The sequence below is a fragment of the Thalassophryne amazonica genome, chromosome 18, assembly GCF_902500255.1.
Source record: "Thalassophryne amazonica chromosome 18, fThaAma1.1, whole genome shotgun sequence".
Classification (NCBI taxonomy): Eukaryota; Metazoa; Chordata; class Actinopteri; order Batrachoidiformes; family Batrachoididae; genus Thalassophryne; species Thalassophryne amazonica.
The window spans coordinates 10249237-10269330 of record NC_047120.1 but is presented as its reverse complement, the minus strand read 5'-3'; the positions used below and the strand labels follow the sequence as shown (position 1 = coordinate 10269330).

Here is a 20094-nt window from a genome sequence, read left to right as displayed (position 1 = left end):
AAACAGGTCGGAAGGTTGACTCAGTTTATCACACCTCAAAAATGACAAAAAGTCTCACTTTTTCATGGTTCACATAGTCTGCGACCATCAAGAAATGGGTATTCTTCCATGTTGGGATAGTGGTTATCTTATTATGAGGTCAAAACGTTTGCACCCTGACACAGTAATAAAACCTTCCCATCTCCTAGACTACTTGATCTGTGGACACAAAAGTTAATAAATCTGTACATGGTCACTTGATCCTTGATGTACATGATGGATCCTTGATCTCTGGACAGAAATAGAAATAAACTAAATCTGTAGTCTTTGTCAAAAGCATTTTCATTCAGGTATTAATGAGGCAAATGTAACTCCATAGCCCCTGAGCTGAGCTCTTGCAGCTGGATGCGCTGCACGTCAGAATGTAATTCATAGAGATTTTGGGAGGAAAAAAAACTGTACTGGCCGGTTGCGGTTTGTTCTCTGTACAATGTTCGGAAAGAAGTGTTATTTGATTTAAAACAGCGATTTGCTTTGAAACTATTAATTCCGACCAAAATCTGCACGCACGATTAGAGCTGTGCAGTTTCATCCCACAAAACGAAGGACGAATCTCATTTCTTGCCCGCAACAAGACAAGAGTCCCAGGTAATGACTTTAATCTGCATAAAGGTGACTCATGATTGATATGTTTAAGTGGCTTTGAGAGGGGTTAATGAAGAAATTGCGGAACTGCCGCTTCTGAAAACCAGCAAAGCACAGAACCAACAAAGCAGCAGGTCAAAGAATTGCTTTGTTGCTTCAGGCTTCAAACTTCAAGCAGAACCGCTGCTTGAAGTCCACAGTGAATGTAGGGAAATGATAATTTTCCCGGTAAGCACGCTCAAATCATTGGCTGCTCCGGTGTAATGTGACCTGAAGGACCGATAAGGACACCGTTAAGCAAAAAGGCTGTTGATGTTGGTGGATTGAATTAGGGCTGCAGCTATCGATTATTTTAGTAATCGAATATTCCATCAATTATTTTTGCGATTAATAGAGTAATCTGATAAAAAGCACTTTTGCGTTTTTAAATCAAATCTATAGTCCAGGGCTCTTCCTATGCAATGGCACAATGTCTCTGCACCTAAATCAGAAGAGACACGCACATCCAAGATGTGTAAAAATGCAGTGCCTGTCCTGTGGCGTGCTGTCCACAAGACACGTTAGGCAGGACACATGCGTGGGCCGCCGGACACGGGCAGCAGATGTGGACATGAGACGAGCGAACTGCTTCTCATTCATGTCATTTCATGACTGTACGTCTGTGACCATGGGTTATCTACAGAGGAACAGACGGATCATATTTGTATTGCCCGCTTGATAAGAGGGATTCAATATAATGCAATGTTTTTATATGGTGTATGTGTGTTTTTTATTACATCCATGTCCTTCCTGATATCAGGCACTCTTTTTGCACCCTTCACAGGCCAGAAATGGTAGCTCACTGGTAAAGTTTCTGACTGGCAATCAGAGCTTTTGGAAAGCGTGGGTTTGAATCCCGTGGGTGACACTTTTTTTTTTTTTTTCACAGCGGCTGCGCAGGTGTACCTGCTGGCACGGTGTTCCCACGTGCACGAACCCTCGCACCGGCATTGTGTATGCCTGCCTGTCGACACAGTGTTTTGTGGTTCGCTAATACGAGCTCTACCGCCGTGAGTCGCCCTGAGTTTGCACTACGTGTGTAGGGGCCCTTACTGTCATCAGGTCAAATTCACCACTCCGATACTTTATTTTCGTGAGTATTGTTCTAACATTGATTGTTAAATTAATTGTATTGTTTCTTCGCAGACATGCAGCCGTTGTTGGTGATGAAAGAAGAAATTCTCCCTGAACACCAGGAATGGAATTTGAGTGTTGACCAGGAGGACATTAAAGCAGAAGAGAAACTGTGGACAAGTCAGCAGGGAGACCAGCTTCAGCAGCTGGATGAGGCAGATCTCACCAAGTTTGGTTTCACTGCCGTCACTGTCAAGAGTGAAAATGATGATGAAAAACCAGAGTCATCACAGCTTCATCATAGCCGTAATGATGAAAGCACAGGGGCTGAGCCTGTAGCCAGTAGCTCATCTGTACACAGAACACTGACAGCAGAAGCTAATGGAGAGGATGATGAAGGACCACAGCCAGCCAGCAACTCAGGCCCAAACAGTCATTTACAACCAGGTACCAGTGGCAGGAGTTCAGAAAGTCATGGAATTGAGAGTGATGACCGTTATGACTGGAAACAGACCAGAGAACTTCAGTCGTGTTTTAACTGTCGAAAAAATACCAGTATTGTTCCTTCAGGCAACACTGATGAGAAACAATTTAAAAGCTGTAAATATGGAAAAGCATCTGGTCACATGAACAACTCAGAGCAACTAAAGGGGAGGCAAGCAAGCGGAAAACCAGTTAGCTGTTGTGATCGGAGTAAAAGACAGAAACAGAAGGACACGCTGAACAAACACATTCGAATTCAGACTGGACAAAAACCATTTGGCTGTTCTGAGTGTGGTCGAAGATTTGGACTAAAGAGCACTCTGAACAGACACATGATAATTCATACAGGACGAAAAGCATTTGTCTGTTTTGAGTGTGGTCAAAGATTTGGACAAAAGACCTACCTGAACACACACATGATAATTCATACAGGGCAAAAATCATTTGTCTGTTCTGAGTGTGGTCAAAGATTTGGACGAAAGGGCCACCTGAATACACACATGATAATTCACACAGGGCAAAAAGCATTTGTCTGTTCCGAGTGTGGTCAAAGATTTGGACGAAAGGACAGCCTTAACCTACACATGATAATTCACACAGGGCAAAAAGCATTTGTCTGTTCCGAGTGTGGTCAAAGATTTGGACGAAAGAGTACTCTGAACACACACATGGTAATTCATACAGGGCAAAAAGCATTTGTCTGTTCTGAGTGTGGTCAAAGATTTGGACTAAAGAACCACCTGAACACACACATGCTAATTCATACAGGACAAAAAGCATTTGTCTGTTCTGAGTGTGGTCAAAGATTTGGACGAAAGAGCACTCTGAACACACACATGCTAATTCATACAGGACAAAAAGCATTTGTTTGTTCTGAGTGTGGCCAAAGATTTGGACGAAAGAGCACTCTGAACACACACATGATAATTCATACAGGACAAAAAGCATTTGTCTGTTCTGAGTGTGATCAAAGATTTGGACGAAAGAGCACTCTCAACACACACATGACAATTCATACAGGGAGATCAGGTGGGCTAGGAGTTCCTACTGGACACTTGCCTCAAGTGTCTTCAGTTCCACTGTGAAGAGGGTTTGCCGGGAGAGATCTCAGTATGAGGATGTTTCAATGAAAACGAATCCCAGCTAAAATCTCCACAAAGCAAATATGAAAAAGTCTAAAAATTATAAATTGTACTGGCCGGATGTCTCTGAATGTATAAAAGGGTCCCCAAATCACGCCTAGGCACCAGGGTGTGTGAGGAGAGCAACGTGCAACTTCTCCCAGTGCTGCGGGGAATGATCTCCTGCGGCAGCACTCAGCTGGACAATCCACCAGATCAGCATAGTTCTGATCCTGGACTCCAGCAGCAACAGTCTCAAAGGGCCAAAACAAATTTACTAAACTACGCCACTGAATTGGACCATTGAGGAGAAGAAAAGATCTTTTACTGCTTCGCTTACTCAAGGCATGAGAAATGGGGCAGGAGGAAAAACGCAGTATTTGAGGAGGGGAGAAAAGAAGCAGCTTTACCAACAGAGATCAGAAAGAAAATGAATGAATACAGTAACTTCAAGGCACCTGGCATTGACAAAATCACAAATTTTTGGTTGTAAAAGCTGACAGCATTGCACCACCACTATGCCGTGGCTTTCACAAAAATGCTGAAAGGAGAAGACATGCCAGACTGGCTAATGACTGGGAACACAAGCCTACTACCAAAGACCAAGGAAATACAGCTACCCAACACAGCAACAGCAACATATAAGTGACAGGAATCATAGCTGATGCCATTTATGAACAGCTAGACACTGGTGGCTATCTGGAAAATGAAAAAAAGGGTTGATAAGCAAAAGATTAGGAGTTAAACATCAGTTATTGATAAACAAAGCTATCCTGGAGGAGTGCAAAAGGAGGAAAAATCTTAGCATGGCTTGGATTGATTACAAAAAGGCATTTGGCAGCGTGCCACACTCCTGGATTTGGAGGTGCTTGGAACTCTGTGATATCAATGACGAAATAAGATCTTTTCTGAGGACACATGAATAAGTGGAACACCACCATCACCATAAATCACGCAGAAGGACAAATTGATATTCCCAGGCACACGAGTTCAGTAGGGCTGGGTACCGAACTTCAGTTCTTTTGTGGCACTGACCGAAATGCTTCAGTAGTACAGAGTACCAAACATGCCTCATCTTTCGGTGTCAAGTTTCGGTACCCAGAGGTTAATCACATGCAAGAAGAGCGGTCCCGCAGTTGTCCTCCTCTCAACATTCAAGTCTGCCTGTGGATATTACAGTGCACGAGCAACCTGATTCTAAATCTCCACATCCGGACTCTCATCTCTCATCTGAGAGTACCAATGACTGTGCTGTTTCTGGGATAGCAACAGTTACGTGCATCGCTTTGAAGCAATGAAGCACTGCTTCGGAGCAGTGTTGTTTATGGATGATCTAAAATCTTTGCCGACTCAGAACAGGGACTCACTCAGCTTGTGGAAACAGTACATACGTTCTCAAAGACATTGGTATGGAATTTGGACTGGATAAATGTTCTAAATGTACAGTCGGAGCAGTAAGAAGGAAGCCGCAGAAAACATACAGTTGGATGAGGGGAGCTCCATTGAAGATTTGGCTGAGTACTCCACGTACAAATACTTGGGAATTGAAGAAAATACTACAGTAGAGCATAAGAAAGGAGAGAGGTAACACAAGAATACCTAAACTGTTTTTAAAAGATCTGTAAATCTGGAATGAACACCAAAGAACAAGACCACAGCCATAACCCAGTTTGCATTGCCTGTGGTGACCTATGGGTTTGCCATAGCAGACTGGCCACAGGATGATCTTAATAAGTTAGATACTAAAACCAGGAAGATGCTCACCCTACATAAAGTACATATAGAAATCAATGCATGGACAGAATATATCTCCCCCGTCGAGAAGGTGGCCTAGCTCTTGTTTGGTTCTTTTATCACAGTGAGACCTCCAAAAAGAACTGGACAGGAAACAAACTTCAAAGTTTAGATGTATTGAAAAAGTTGTTGCACCAGTACAGAGTTATCTCAACGCTGGGATCTTGAACTAGTCGCATGCAAACACCAGGAACAAAGAACCCCGACTTCCTTTCTTTTCTAACTTTTATAACGAGCCTAAACCACCCCCATATGGGCAAGTCCTTAACCTGGCTTGAGTCAGTGTCTGTGTGAGCTGGCTGCAGTGGTGAAAAATGGGCAGTGTCTGTTCATGGTGTGTTCATGGTATGTAAAAATCTTATAGTGTGTCCTTTATGTATGTAGTGTAGTTTCACGCAATAAAAACAAAGTGCTCCATCATACCGACTCTTTTTCCAAATAGATATGAATACTTTGGTTTTATCAATTAAACAAATATAAAAAGATCAGACGGTTTAATCAGACAGCTGTAAAAGGTTCTGATAGTTTTACCAAATACAAGGACATTTGTGCGTCAGCCATTTTGAAAAGCAGCTAGGTTAAGATCAGATAGTTACAAGGACATTTGGATGTGCATCAGCCATTTGTGTTATGCATCATGGAACCCAATTACAACTCCCCCCTCTTGACATGACCTTAGCCACATCACTAAAGAAGAAAGAAAAATAAAAATGAGGTGCAATAATGAAAAGTAAAAGAGGAAAAAAAAAAATACAATTAAAATAACAAAAACTCCGAAAAATACATTTGCCCGTAATCTACAACCCCTGGCAAAAATTATGGAATCACCGGCCTTGGAGGTTCATTCAGTTGTTTAATTTTGTAGAAAAAAAGCAGATCACAGACATGACACAAAACTAAAGTCATTTCAAATGGCAACTTTCTGGCTTTAAGAAACACTAAGAAATCAGGAAAAAAAAATTGTGGCAGTCAGTAACAGTTACTTTTTTAGACCAAGCAGAGGGAAAAAAATATGGAATCATGAAAAACAAAAGAACGCTCCAACACATCACTAGTATTTGTTGCACCACCTTTGGCTTTTATAACAGCTTGCAGTCTCTGAGGCATGGACTTATATGAGTGAACAAACAGTACTCTTCATCAATCTGGCTCCAACTTTCTCTGATTGATGTTGCCAGATCAGCTTTGCAGGTTGGAGCCTTGTCAGGACCATTTTCTTCAACTTCCACCAAGATTTTCAGTTGGATTAAGAGCCGGACTATTTGCAGGCCATGACATTGACCCTATGTGTCTTTTTGCAAGGAATGTTTTCACAGTTTTTGCTCTATGGCAAGATGCATTATCATCTTGAAAAATGATTTCATCATCCCCAAACATCTTTCAGTTGATGGGATAAGAAAAGTGTCCAAAATATCAACGGAAACTTGAGCATTTATTGATGATGTAATGACAGGCATCTCTCCATTGCCTTTACCTGACATGCAGCCCCATATCATCGACTGTGGAAATTTACATGTTCTCTTCAGGCAGTCATCTTTATAAATCTCATTGGAACGGCACCAAACAAAGTTGCAGCATCATCACCTTGCCCAATGCAATTCGAGATTCATCACTGAATATGACTTTCATCCAGTCATCCACAGTCCAAGATTGCTTTTCTTAGCCCATTGTAACCTTGTTTTTTCTGTTTAGGTGTTAATGATGGCTTTTGTTAGCTTTTCTGTATGTAAATCCCATTTCCTTTAGGCGGTTTCTTACAGTTTGGTCACAGACGACTCCAGTTTCCTCCCATTCGTTCCTCATTTGTTGTGCATTTTTGAGACATTGCTTTAAGTTTTCTGTCTTGACGCTTTGATGTCTTCCTTGGTCTACCAGTATGTTTGCCTTTAACAACCTTCCCATGTTGTTTGTATTTGGTCCAGAGTTTAGACACAGCTGACTGTGAACAACCGTCTTTTGCAACATTGTGTGATGATTTATCCTCTTTTAAGAGTTTAATAATCCTCTCCTTTGTTTCAGTTGACATCTCTCGTGTTGGAGCCATGATTCATGTCAGTCCACTTGGTGCAACAGCTCTCCAAGGTGTGATCACTCCTTTTTAGATGCAGACTAACGAGCAGATCTGATTTGATGCAGGTGTTAGTTTTGGGGATGAAAATTTACAGGGTGATTCCATAATTTATTCCTCAGAATTGAGTGAGTCCATATTTTTTTCCCTCTGCTTGGTCTAAAAAGTAACCGTTACTGACTCGCAATTTTTTTCCTGATTTTTTTTATAGTGTTTCTTAAAGCCAGAAAGTTGCCATTTGAAATGACTTTAGTTTTGTTTCATGTCTGTGATCTGCTTTTTTCTACAAAATTAAACAACTGAATGAACATCCTCCGAGGCCGGTGATTCCATAATTATTGCCAGGGGTTGTAGTACAATTTTAATTAGTTCAATTTCAATTTGTTTTCCATTTATGTAGCATCAAAGCACAACTAAACAAGGTAAGGTCTAGCCTTACCTACCCCCAGAGCAAGCCAGGCGGTTGTGACACTGGCAAGGAAAACTCCCTCTGATGATTTGAATGAATGACAAACTTCAAACGTTGGTGATTTGAGGAAGAAACGTCGAGCAGACTAGACTCAAGGGGTGACCCTCTGCTTGGTCCATGCTACAGCTAACGATGTGTGGCTGTATGGTGGAAATAAACATTAAATAGTATCAGAAACATAGGATAGAATACAATGAAACATTTCTGAGGAGTCCATGAGCACAGTGTAACCATGTGATAGCTTTAGCAACGTGAGATCAGTTAATGTAGACCAGGGGTGGCCAGGTTCGGTCCTTGAGAGCTACCTTCCTGACACTCTTAGTTGTCTCCCTGCTCCAACACACCTGAATCCAATTAAAGGCTCATTAAGTCTGCTAACGAGTCTCTGAATCCAATGAAAGGTTCATTAAAAGTCTGCTAACGAGTCTTTCATTGGATTCAGGTGTGTTGGAGCAGGGAGACAACTAAGAGTGTCAGGAAGGTAGCTCTCAAGGACCGAACTTGGCCGACCCTAATCGTAGACCCTATTCTGTCTATCAGGTGGAAGGGAGGTGATGTCTTCGTAGCGTATGGTCCAATGGTGCCAGGGTCCAATTCTTGCATCAGAGTCCAATTCTTCAGGCAAATCTGTTTCAGCATCGCCTGGAGACTCAAAACAGAGCTTTAACTTTGCACATTTGATATGGGGCGGTTTAAGGGAATCTTGTTAGCAATAGCAATATCAATACATCTGAGACCCAGTGCATCATATCAGTATTTGTATAACAATAAGATGGACGTTCTTTAAGGAGATTAGAAAATTTAAAGGCAGAAATAATGTATAATTTATCAATATTGACAGGTACACTGATAATGTTGAAATTGCTGGAATTTTTAGTAATAAATATAAAATTTTGTATAATAGTGTCCCATATGAGCATTTTGAAAAGAGTGATAATTTAGAAAAATTTCAAATAGAATTAATAAGCGACTTGAAGTTGAGTATATTATCTCTGTACATGAAGTTTCCAAAATATACTCAACAAAAATATATAATGAACATTCAATACACGAGCAACAGCTTTGGTTGACATTCCTGCTGTCAGCATGCCAATTGCACGCTCCCTCAAATCTTGCGACATCTGTGGCATTGTGCTGTGTGATAAAACTGCACCTTTCAGAGTGGTCTTTTATTGTGGACAGTGTAAGGCACACCTGTGCACTAATCATGGTGTCTAATCAGCATCTTGGTATGGCACACCTGTGAGGTGGGATGGATTATCTCAGCAAAGGAGAAGTGCTCACTATCACAGATTTAGACTGGCTTGAGAACAATATTTGAGGGAAATGGTGATATTGTGTATGTGGAAAAAGTTTTAGATCTTTGAGTTAATCTCATACAAAATGGGAGCAAAACCAAAAGTGTTGTGTTTATATTTTTGTTGAGTGTAATTCATCAGTTGAAACGTGAATCTGATGGAGAGGAAGGTACGCAGTCTGATCATATATGCTCCACATATTTATTGAGTCCAATGCTGAAATAAAATGAGTATGATCTCCAATTCAAATAATTATCATGCCATTGTATTATCGCAAAAATTGTTTATCATTATTCTAGTAAAAAAAAAACAAGTATTAATGAGCTTTGCCCTGCAGTTTTGGTTTTAAACCAGGTGTTTCCACTATTCAGTGCACCTTTGTCATGAATGAAGTCATAAGCTATTATAACTAAGAAAAGTCATGTTTTGTGACCATGCTTGATGCAACTAAAACTTTTGATAAAGTAGACTACAGCAAACTGTCAAATTATTAGCCAGAAATATTTGAGTCATTCCCTGACAATGTTTTTTACCAAATTGTATCATTTGTATCTATATCCCACAGCATTAAGGACATATTTGACTATCACAAAAATATTCTCTTTCACTCAGGTCTTTGGTTAATTTCTTTTTCCTTACCTCTACATTCTTTTTCCATCTCTCACGTTCACTCTGCAGGTTTCTCTCCCTTCTTTCAGGATCAGGTAACAAAACAGAAGCAAGAGTGTATAAATAGATGTTCTGGTTGATATCAAAATTTGACTTTTATATTTTTATTTGGTATTTTCAAAGTATACTTTCATTGAGGTCATGAGGGACATGACAAAATGGGTTGTGCCAAATGAAAAAATGTTTTTCTCATTTAAAAAAAAAAAACACAAATTTGGTTCATGTTTTTTACAATGTTTTAAAGGGCATAGTTCAAAGTTTATATCAAGCTGTTTAAATATAAATTTCAGTGATCCAATAGATGAAATACACCTCAAGAGATGAGAGGGACTCAAAATTGTGCCATTTTTGTGGAATGACTCATTTCCCCTATTGTACTTAGGTTATTTTTTTCATGTCCACCAATGAGCTACTTAAAGTAAAATGGTCTCACTATGTTCTTTCTCTCGTTCCATTCTCTGAACACATCAGTGACCTGTTAATTAAGGGAATTGACTATCGGATATTATCTTGAGAAAAATGTCGGTTATTTGATTTAACCCTGCTAGTCCTACCAAAATGGGGTCTTCAGAATCTCATTTAAATATCTGAAAATGATCCCTCAAAATTTGATCTTACATTTAAAGGCAAAAAGTATAAGGTGTTTAAAGGGTTTCTGAAATAATAATGTTCCTTAACTGAGTCCCTCATTTTAAACAAGTCCTGGACATGTTGTAGAATTTTATTTTTACCTTAAACATAATTTATTTTATGATGTCAATCAAATCCCAAAATTTGCAACCGGACAACCAATGGGTTCGTCGGCTCATGTTATGGTTTCTTACTAATAATTCTTATAGCTTTCTTTTGAAGCAAAAATACAGTATTTGTATTAGTGTTGTAGTCAAAAATATAATAGTTTTGTGAGTGTTAATGATTCAAACATTTAGACAACAGATAAAGCCATCCATCTTGGACATACACTCAGCTCTGTGGATATCAAAAGTATGGCTAGAGTGGCAATTAGTCAATTTTGGAAACTATATTACTCAGTGATTTTGGTCATATTGACTACGACATTTGTATTTCCTGGCATAATGATGCCCGTAGAAAGATTTCAGATATTGTGCTCAATTCTGACAATGGCCTAGTAATTTTAAAAGTTGAGAAGTTTATATTCTATCCAAGATTGTATTAAATACTGCAAGGAGATAGGGTATACTAGTTAGGGATGGGACTGACTGCTTCACTGTCTGAGGCTGTTTAAACGCCATGAAAATCCACCTCAGCATGCTATATATGATGTATATATATGTATGTATGTATGTTATATATGTATGTATGTATATGTATGTATATATAAACAGAATACAGTGATTTGCAAATCCTCTTCAATCTATATTCAACTGAATACACCACAAAGACAAGATATTTAATGTTCAAACTGGTAAACTTTATTGTTAAAATGATTGTACTCATCCAAAGACCTGAAAGCGTTCATGAACGACATCTCCAAGACTTAATTTCTCACAATATCACTTTGGATCTTCGCGTTCAAGAGTAGTATGAAGTCATCTTCCCGTGCATATTTTCGCCACATCTGATTGGTAGACAGGAAGCCAGATTGGGGGAAAATGCTTAGTTTCATTCTCGTTTGCACCTTGGCCTATTTATATATGTGGGGTTGTTGAAGGGGAGTGCTTCAGGGTTAAGGATTTAGAATAGAACTTTCTGTCCTGCCTTATGCCACGAAATTACCCCACCCTTAAACTGGATTACCCCATTTTGGTGCAATTGAGAATTTCTGTCTCTGACAAAACCTTCCTTCTTTTCACTTTTGTTCATCATGTAGATCATTTAAACCTGTGATTTTTTTTTTTTTAAACATGGTTAGTCCATGCCCTGCTCACTATGACTGATATGACAGATTACCCTTTCACCAGATGTCCATGAAAGACCACCGTGCACTACCAATACCTGAAACTGAAGATATTTCAAACCTGTGAATATTATGATAAATACCTAAGCCGTTAAAAGCTTAAACCGGGTTCACATGGCAAGATAATTAGGCCAATATCAGACCTGATGTTCCCCTTCCGACAATCCTGAGGATGCCCGACAATCGTAATGACGCTAAAGATAATCTTATCAGATATTCTTGCCATGTGTGTTGTGTTAAGAGCGCTCATAGGGAAGTTAGGAGCGCTCCAATCGCAATATCGGGGCTATTCCACATGTTGGATTGTCTTGCCCGATATTGCAGCGTGTGTTGTGTCCTCCAACCACAATGAGCACACAGCCTGCTGAATGTGACGTACAGCCAATCAGAAAACGAGGTGACGGATGTCCGAAGCAGAAAATAAAATCAAAACAGCTGTTCTGACTTACCAGAAAGTCCGGCCGTCGCGCTGTCTCCACTCCTTTAAAGAACGCCTTTTCTTTTTGTCTTGTTTTATCCCTGTGTTTTAAATAGTCCACAAATGATCTCCGTCTGTTTACCGTCTCACAACCTTCCAGATGTTTTTTTTGTTTTTTTTTATAGTGTTCAGAGAGGTTGGGATAAAAAAAAAAAAATCTAATTTAGCTTTTTTAAATTAGGAAGGTGCATTTGTTACAGAACTGATAAAGTTATCTAATCAACCTCTGTTTAAGTTTACTGTGCCTTGGCCCAGGCACTGTCCCTTTCTTTTAAAGGTTTCAGTTTTGGAAGACAACTAGATGATTAGGGATGAGGATCAAGAACCGGTTCTTTCCGGGTATTGTTAAGAAATGATTTGATCCACTGATATCAGTAGCCTTTTGCTTAACGATTCCATTACCGGTCCTTCAGAGCGGCCGTTGTTTTTAAGGGTGTTTGTCGGGAAAATGATCTACGTTGATTGCTGACCCTGTAGCAGGTCTGTAACGACCGTTTTCTGCAACAGCTCCGCTTTGAAGCTTTAACCAACAAAGCAGTGCTCCGACCTGCTGCTTCATTGATTCTTTGCTTTCTCTGCAAATTAGAAGCGGCAAGTCCGCTTCTAACTCCTCTCAAAGCATTTCAGAGATGTCATTTTGTGCTGATTAAAGTCACTACTGGGACTCTTGTCTTGTTGCAGGCAAGAAAAGAGAATCGTCCTCCATTCCGTTCGCACAGCTCCAAACACTGCGCTGCTCTCTGCTGAGACAGTCTAGTTGGAATTAATAGTTTCAAAACAAATCGCCATTTTAAATCAAATGACACCTCTTTCCAAACGTTGTAATACAAACAATAAACTACAATCGATCAAACACTTTTTTACACCCAAAATGAGACGTCCTGCGTTCTTTATGAATTACATCCTGATGTGCGGCTCAGCTCAGATATATGGAGTGACATTCTTGCCACTAATGTCTGAAAGGAAATGCTTTTGACAAAAACTACAGATTACTGCTATTTATGTCCAGAGATCAAGGATCCACCATGTAGATTTTATTTATGTCCAGAGATCAAACATCCAGTGAACAATTTCACATTTATTTACTGTAAGAATCAATAAATGTTGACATAGAAAACCTGTAAAGCCTACTTTTAGTACACAGGAAATTCACAAGAGGTATCGATAAGGAAACAGCTCGATAAGCGGAATCGATAATGGTATAGATATCAATTAAAATCTATCAATATCCTACTAAAGATTGTCCCACCCTTTAATTCTGAATTGATGTAGTGGAGCATGTTGATTAATTAGCTTCACTAATTCATTATAGAAAACCTGCCGGGCCAGCTAACATCAGCGAGGAGAGATATTTGCCTCCACTCGATTTTTAGATGGATCATGTAATGTGCTAAACACCTATATAGCTGAAAAACTTTGTGATTTACCTTTGTTTAAAAACTATGAATATGGCGCTACTTTCTAATGCAATAAGAATCCTTCATGTGTTTAATAATTACATATGAATTTGCCATAAATACAGAGATATGATGGAAATCCTCAACTTTTTTGCAGAATTCCAGCCTTCATGCCTTATTGTTACACAAGCTCCCGCATTTCATACACATAATGCATATGGGTGGCTTTGTAATAATGTTTCCTACATGTACGTCTTCATTTCAGGTCACTGAGTGCAACGGCCATGGAGTTTGCGTGACAAACAGGTCGGAAGGTTGACTCAGTTTATCACACCTCAAAAATGACAAAAAGTCTCACTTTTTCATGGTTCACATAGTCTGCGACCATCAAGAAATGGGTATTCTTCCATGTTGGGATAGTGGTTATCTTATTATGAGGTCAAAACGTTTGCACCCTGACACAGTAATAAAACCTTCCCATCTCCTAGACTACTTGATCTGTGGACACAAAAGTTATAAATCTGTACATGGTCACTTGATCCTTGATGTACATGATGGATCCTTGATCTCTGGACAGAAATAGAAATAAACTAAATCTGTAGTCTTTGTCAAAAGCATTTTCATTCAGGTATTAATGAGGCAAATGTAACTCCATAGCCCTGAGCTGAGCTCTTGCAGCTGGATGCGCTGCACGTCAGAATGTAATTCATAGAGATTTTGGGAGGAAAAAAAACTGTACTGGCCGGTTGCGGTTTGTTCTCTGTACAATGTTCGGAAGAAGTGTTATTTGATTTAACACAGCGATTGCTTTGAAACTATTAATTCCGACCAAAATCTGCACGCACGATTAGAGCTGTGCAGTTTCATCCCACAAAACGAAGGACGAATCTCATTTCTTGCCCGCAACAAGACAAGAGTCCCAGGTAATGACTTTAATCTGCATAAAGGTGACTCATGATTGATATGTTTAAGTGGCTTTGAGAGGGGTTAATGAAGAAATTGCGGAACTGCCGCTTCTGAAAACCAGCAAAGCACAGAACCAACAAAGCAGCAGGTCAAGAATTGCTTTGTTGCTTCAGGCTTCAAACTTCAAGCAGAACCGCTGCTTGAAGTCCACAGTGAATGTAGGGAAATGATAATTTTCCCGGTAAGCACGCTCAAATCATGGCTGCTCCGGTGTAATGTGACCTGAAGGACCGATAAGGACACCGTTAAGCAAAAGGCTGTTGATGTTGGTGGATTTGAATTAGGGCTGCAGCTATCGATTATTTTAGTAATCGAATATTCCATCAATTATTTTTGCGATTAATAGAGTAATCTGATAAAAAGCACTTTTGCGTTTTTAAATCAAATCTATAGTCCAGGGCTCTTCCTATGCAATGGCACAATGTCTCTGCACCTAAATCAGAAGAGACACGCACATCCAAGATGTGTAAAAATGCAGTGCCTGTCCTGTGGCGTGCTGTCCACAAGACACGTTAGGCAGGACACATGCGTGGGCCGCCGGACACGGGCAGCAGATGTGGACATGAGACGAGCGAACTGCTTCTCATTCATGTCATTTCATGACTGTACGTCTGTGACCATGGGTTATCTACAGAGGAACAGACGGATCATATTTGTATTGCCCGCTTGATAAGAGGGATTCAATATAATGCAATGTTTTTATATGGTGTATGTGTGTTTTTTATTACATCCATGTCCTTCCTGATATCAGGCACTCTTTTTGCACCCTTCACAGGCCAGAAATGGTAGCTCACTGGTAAAGTTTCTGACTGGCAATCAGAGCTTTTGGAAAGCGTGGGTTTGAATCCCGTGGGTGACACTTTTTTTTTTTTTTCACAGCGGCTGCGCAGGTGTACCTGCTGGCACGGTGTTCCCACGTGCACGAACCCTCGCACCGGCATTGTGTATGCCTGCCTGTCGACACAGTGTTTTGTGGTTCGCTAATACGAGCTCTACCGCCGTGAGTCGCCCTGAGTTTGCACTACGTGTGTAGGGGCCCTTACTGTCATCAGGTCAAATTCACCACTCCGATACTTTATTTTCGTGAGTATTGTTCTAACATTGATTGTTAAATTAATTGTATTGTTTCTTCGCAGACATGCAAGCCGTTGTTGGTGATGAAAGAAGAAATTCTCCCTGAACACCAGGAATGGAATTTGAGTGTTGACCAGGAGGACATTAAAGCAGAAGAGAAACTGTGGACAAGTCAGCAGGGAGACCAGCTTCAGCAGCTGGATGAGGCAGATCTCACCAAGTTTGGTTTCACTGCCGTCACTGTCAAGAGTGAAAATGATGATGAAAAACCAGAGTCATCACAGCTTCATCATAGCCGTAATGATGAAAGCACAGGGGCTGAGCCTGTAGCCAGTAGCTCATCTGTACACAGAACACTGACAGCAGAAGCTAATGGAGAGGATGATGAAGGACCACAGCCAGCCAGCAACTCAGGCCCAAACAGTCATTTACAACCAGGTACCAGTGGCAGGAGTTCAGAAAGTCATGGAATTGAGAGTGATGACCGTTATGACTGGAAACAGACCAGAGAACTTCAGTCGTGTTTTAACTGTCGAAAAAATACCAGTATTGTTCCTTCAGGCAACACTGATGAGAAACAATTTAAAAGCTGTAAATATGGAAAAGCATCTGGTCACATGAACAACTCAGAGCAACTAAAGGGGAGGCAAGCAAGCGGAAAACCAGTTAGCTGTTGTGATCGGAGTAAAAGACAGAAACAGAAGGACACGCTGAACAAACACATTCGAATTCAGACTGGACAAAAACCATTTGGCTGTTCTGAGTGTGGTCGAAGATTTGGACTAAAGAGCACTCTGAACAGACACATGATAATTCATACAGGACGAAAAGCATTTGTCTGTTTTGAGTGTGGTCAAAGATTTGGACAAAAGACCTACCTGAACACACACATGATAATTCATACAGGGCAAAAATCATTTGTCTGTTCTGAGTGTGGTCAAAGATTTGGACGAAAGGGCCACCTGAATACACACATGATAATTCACACAGGGCAAAAAGCATTTGTCTGTTCCGAGTGTGGTCAAAGATTTGGACGAAAGGACAGCCTTAACCTACACATGATAATTCACACAGGGCAAAAAGCATTTGTCTGTTCCGAGTGTGGTCAAAGATTTGGACGAAAGAGTACTCTGAACACACACATGGTAATTCATACAGGGCAAAAAGCATTTGTCTGTTCTGAGTGTGGTCAAAGATTTGGACTAAAGAACCACCTGAACACACACATGCTAATTCATACAGGACAAAAAGCATTTGTCTGTTCTGAGTGTGGTCAAAGATTTGGACGAAAGAGCACTCTGAACACACACATGCTAATTCATACAGGACAAAAAGCATTTGTTTGTTCTGAGTGTGGCCAAAGATTTGGACGAAAGAGCACTCTGAACACACACATGATAATTCATACAGGACAAAAAGCATTTGTCTGTTCTGAGTGTGATCAAAGATTTGGACGAAAGAGCACTCTCAACACACACATGACAATTCATACAGGGAGATCAGGTGGGCTAGGAGTTCCTACTGGACACTTGCCTCAAGTGTCTTCAGTTCCACTGTGAAGAGGGTTTGCCGGGAGAGATCTCAGTATGAGGATGTTTCAATGAAAACGAATCCCAGCTAAAATCTCCACAAAGCAAATATGAAAAAGTCTAAAAATTATAAATTGTACTGGCCGGATGTCTCTGAATGTATAAAAGGGTCCCCAAATCACGCCTAGGCACCAGGGTGTGTGAGGAGAGCAACGTGCAACTTCTCCCAGTGCTGCGGGGAATGATCTCCTGCGGCAGCACTCAGCTGGACAATCCACCAGATCAGCATAGTTCTGATCCTGGACTCCAGCAGCAACAGTCTCAAAGGGCCAAAACAAATTTACTAAACTACGCCACTGAAATTGGACCATTGAGGAGAAGAAAAGATCTTTTACTGCTTCGCTTACTCAAGGCATGAGAAATGGGGCAGGAGGAAAAACGCAGTATTTGAGGAGGGGAGAAAAGAAGCAGCTTTACCAACAGAGATCAGAAAGAAATGAATGAATACAGTAACTTCAAGGCACCTGGCATTGACAAAATCACAAATTTTTGGTTGTAAAAGCTGACAGCATTGCACCACCACTATGCCGTGGCTTTCACAAAAATGCTGAAAGGAGAAGACATGCCAGACTGGCTAATGACTGGGAACACAAGCCTACTACCAAAGACCAAGGAAATACAGCTACCCAACACAGCAACAGCAACATATAAGTGACAGGAATCATAGCTGATGCCATTTATGAACAGCTAGACACTGGTGGCTATCTGGAAAATGAAAAAAGGGTTGATAAGCAAAAGATTAGGAGTTAAACATCAGTTATTGATAAACAAAGCTATCCTGGAGGAGTGCAAAAGGAGGAAAAATCTTAGCATGGCTTGGATTGATTACAAAAAGGCATTTGGCAGCGTGCCACACTCCTGGATTTGGAGGTGCTTGGAACTCTGTGATATCAATGACGAAATAAGATCTTTTCTGAGGACACATGAATAAGTGGAACACCACCATCACCATAAATCACGCAGAAGGACAAATTGATATTCCCAGGCACACGAGTTCAGTAGGGCTGGGTACCGAACTTCAGTTCTTTTGTGGCACTGACCGAAATGCTTCAGTAGTACAGAGTACCAAAACATGCCTCATCTTTCGGTGTCAAGTTTCGGTACCCAGAGGTTAATCACATGCAAGAAGAGCGGTCCGCAGTTGTCCTCCTCTCAACATTCAAGTCTGCCTGTGGATATTACAGTGCACGAGCAACCTGATTCTAAATCTCCACATCCGGACTCTCATCTCTCATCTGAGAGTACCAATGACTGTGCTGTTTCTGGGATAGCAACAGTTACGTGCATCGCTTTGAAGCAATGAAGCACTGCTTCGGAGCAGTGTTGTTTATGGATGATCTAAAAATCTTTGCCGACTCAGAACAGGGACTCACTCAGCTTGTGGAAACAGTACATACGTTCTCCAAAGACATTGGTATGGAATTTGGACTGGATAAATGTTCTAAATGTACAGTCGGAGGCAGTAAGAAGGAAGCCGCAGAAAACATACAGTTGGATGAGGGGAGCTCCATTGAAGATTTGGCTGAGTACTCCACGTACAAATACTTGGGAATTGAAGAAAATACTACAGTAGAGCATAAGAAAGTGAGAGAGTAACACAAGAATACCTAAACTGTTTTTAAAAGATCTGTAAATCTGAATGAACACCAAAGAACAAGACCACAGCCATAACCCAGTTTGCATTGCCTGTGGTGACCTATGGGTTTGCCATAGCAGACTGGCCACAGGATGATCTTAATAAGTTAGATACTAAAACCAGGAAGATGCTCACCCTACATAAAGTTACATATAGAAATCAATGCATGGACAGAATATATCTCCCCCGTCGAGAAGGTGGCCTAGCTCTTGTTTGGTTCTTTTATCACAGTGAGACCTCCAAAAAGAACTGGACAGGAAACAAACTTCAAAGTTTAGATGTATTGAAAAAAGTTGTTGCACCAGTACAGAGTTATCTCAACGCTGGGATCTTGAACTAGTCGCATGCAAACACCAGGAACAAAGAACCCCGACTTCCTTTCTTTTCTAACTTTTATAACGAGCCTAAACCACCCCCATATGGGCAGTCCTTAACCTGGCTTGAGTCAGTGTCTGTGTGAGCTGGCTGCAGTGGTGAAAAATGGGCAGTGTCTGTTCATGGTGTGTTCATGGTTATGTAAAAATCTTATAGTGTGTCTTTATGTATGTAGTGTAGTTTCACGCAATAAAAACAAAGTGCTCCATCATACCGACTCTTTTTCCAAATAGATATGAATACTTTGGTTTTATCAATTAAACAAATATAAAAAGATCAGACGGTTTAATCAGACAGCTGTAAAAAGGTTCTGATAGTTTTACCAAATACAAGGACATTTTGTGCGTCAGCCATTTTGAAAAGCAGCTAGGTTAAGATCAGATAGTTACAAGGACATTTTGGATGTGCATCAGCCATTTTGTGTTATGCATCATGGAACCCAATTACAACTCCCCCCTCTTGACATGACCTTAGCCACATCACTAAAGAAGAAAAGAAAAAATAAAAATGAGGTGCAATAATGAAAAGTAAAAGAGAAAAAAAAAAATACAATTAAAATAACAAAAACTCCGAAAAATACATTTGCCCGTATCTACAACCCCTGGCAAAAATTATGGAATCACCGGCCTTGGAGGTTCATTCAGTTGTTTAATTTTGTAGAAAAAAAGCAGATCACAGACATGACACAAAACTAAAGTCATTTCAAATGGCAACTTTCTGGCTTTAAGAAACACTAAGAAATCAGGAAAAAAAAATTGTGGCAGTCAGTAACAGTTACTTTTTTAGACCAAGCAGAGGGAAAAAATATGGAATCATGAAAAACAAAAGAACGCTCCAACACATCACTAGTATTTTGTTGCACCACCTTTGGCTTTTATAACAGCTTGCAGTCTCTGAGGCATGGACTTAATGAGTGACAAACAGTACTCTTCATCAATCTGGCTCCAACTTTCTCTGATTGATGTTGCCAGATCAGCTTTGCAGGTTGGAGCCTTGTCATGGACCATTTTCTTCAACTTCCA

General features: G+C 40.4%; 1 long non-coding RNA gene across 1 annotated transcript in view; it reads right to left on the bottom strand.

The window, feature by feature from the left end:
* The window catches only part of LOC117531129, a 29888-nt gene extending 10615 nt beyond the window's left edge, over positions 1–19273 (bottom strand). The window contains exon 1 of the long non-coding RNA XR_004566533.1: positions 17483–19273. This is a non-coding gene — a long non-coding RNA (uncharacterized LOC117531129). The remainder of the gene's footprint in view (positions 1–17482) is intronic.
* Positions 19274–20094: the final 821 nt, after the last annotated feature.